General features: G+C 39.5%; 1 pseudogene; it reads left to right on the top strand.

The window, feature by feature from the left end:
- The first annotated feature begins 510 nt into the window (after positions 1–510).
- Positions 511–597, top strand: LOC136156483 (small nucleolar RNA SNORA11; annotated as a pseudogene).
- Positions 598–2,293: the final 1,696 nt, after the last annotated feature.

The raw sequence follows: 2,293 nt of genomic DNA, 5'->3' as shown, positions 1-2,293 counted from the left end.
TGTCTCAATGAAGGGCACCACCGTCAAGTCCAAAGTCACCTACCACTCAAGAAAAACTATAACACGAACATGCAACAGTCACCTACAATAACAGTTGACAATCAGGAAAAGACATTGCTGAAAGAATTTTTAAAGACAGAAACAAATGGGAAAACATCTATATTGATGGGTTGGAAGACATAATATGGTTAAGATGTCCAATTTCTATCAATGGTGGTGCCATAAAAAAATTTGAGAAAGAGAATGAATGAGAGGCCACATTATTAGAAAATAACTTTGAAAAAGAGACTAAGAGATGTGAATGGACAGGGGGAAACAGGCAGGAATGAAAAATGGACGCTGGACTTGACATGTGGGCCTCGCCAGCCCTTCCCTCCTCCTATTGTCTGAGTTTAGTGAGGGTTGAAATATGGGAAAAGATCAAGGGAATTGATCTCTACATCCACTTCCTTGCCCCATCCCTATTTAAATCCATCCTCTTTAACCATGTCATTTTTCTTTTTCACTTAAAATGTCTTTCACCTGACATAAATCTAGGTTCATGGTGACAAGGGACACAAAACTTGCAGCCTTCCTGAGAACAAACACCCAACACATCCCCTGCGCCTCCATGTGGCTGCTGGGCAGGGCCAATGGAATGGGGCTGAATATTGGAAGAAAAGCTACAGTATTTAGCGGGGGAGCTTGCCACCTACAGCCTGTCTGGTCCATGCATGTGTGGACCATGAGAGACCTTATAAAGGCTCTGAATGGAGAAAGAAAAATAGACTCCAAGTATATGCCATTCTGGGAAAAAAGCAAAACTATGGAAACAATGATAAAATCATTGGTTGCCAGGAGATTTGGGGGAAATGAATAAAGACAATTTTTATAAGCAGTGAATATACTTTGAATGACATTATAATGATGGATATATGTTATTAAACCTTTGTCCAAACCCATAGAATGTGCAACACTACTTATTTCATTAAGGTTAACCCTAAGATGAACTAGGGGGGAAAAAGTCTTTGATTTTTGTTATCTTCCCCACTCTGCCCAATAGAAAACACAGTAATCAATTCTCTGTCCCAAATTATTTATAAATGTGTTGAAAAACTCTATCCTCAGGTTTGATGTGTTCAGTGTATACTTCCTTTCTCTCTACTTTCTAAGCTAAAAACAATACCCTATCAGTTATCACCCAATGAGCTGTTAAACATTCAAGGTTGCAGTTTCTCCACAAAGTGAAGAGAAAGTCATAGAATGTCTTAAAAGAAAATGTACACTTCAGAAAAATGTGGAATGTGGGGAATGATGGGGAACAAGCTTCCCCCACCCCAAGGAGGAGAGACTCATAAGACTACACTGTGCTTCCAGTAGACAAATTAGCAGGACCTGTCCAAGTGATTTTTGCATAAACAACAAAGACCTCTCCAAGTATTTCCTTCAGTCCATTGAGCAGTAAGCCCCAAAGCAGCTCTGACTGGGAGGAAGAAGCCAGAGGCTATCAGCCAAGGGACACTTGAGTCTTTGCTTTTATGTCATTTATTTCTTTTAAGTGACCTCTGCCACTGTGGCTTTATGTGTGGGCACTCGTCCTTTACAAGCAAATACAATTGTGAGGCATTTTCCTCTGTGTATAGTCAGATAATGAATTCTTCCTGTTGAAAAGTGACCTCAAGAGCCCAGGACCTCATTTCATTTCAATTTGTGCCAATGAACCACTTGACAAATTGCTCTTTTTAGAGTCATGTATAACTTTGGGTTTTAGTCCTAAGCTTTGTTGTGCTTCTGACAAGGACAAATCGGGCTGTACAATGTGTTTCCTATCCTCTGCAGGGCCAGTGATTACAAAATCAGTTGGGTGGGATCAGCATTGAGTATTTCGCTGTGATTCATTTGCTTTGAGTACAATTACTTCAAAATCACAAAGTCCTGGATGGGCTAAAATCACCAAATAGAAAGCAAACTTACTTTTAAATATATAAACACACAAAGATACACACATATGTGAAGAGTCCTGATTCAAGAGTGTTATTGGAATATTAACTATTCCTTAGTGTCTAATGTGAATAATCTCACATTTCTAGTCAGTTTTTGTTCTATGAGACCTAGAGTTATGTGCCTCCTGGTACTCTTGGCAAACACTGAAGTTCTCCTGTTAGAATTCTGTCAGCTCTTTTTTGAACACAGGTGATAAACCAAATTTGCACGCTGTTGATCTAAAATTCAAGTCTTTAACGTGAGTGTAATAAAATGACATTAGGAGTCATGCCTGTCCAAACACCACAGGAACTCTGCCAGGGATGCTTGG

This window comes from Muntiacus reevesi, chromosome 1, assembly GCF_963930625.1.
Source record: "Muntiacus reevesi chromosome 1, mMunRee1.1, whole genome shotgun sequence".
Taxonomy (NCBI): Eukaryota; Metazoa; Chordata; class Mammalia; order Artiodactyla; family Cervidae; genus Muntiacus; species Muntiacus reevesi.
The sequence above is the reverse complement of the archived record's forward strand: the minus strand, read 5'-3'. Positions and strand labels throughout refer to the sequence as shown.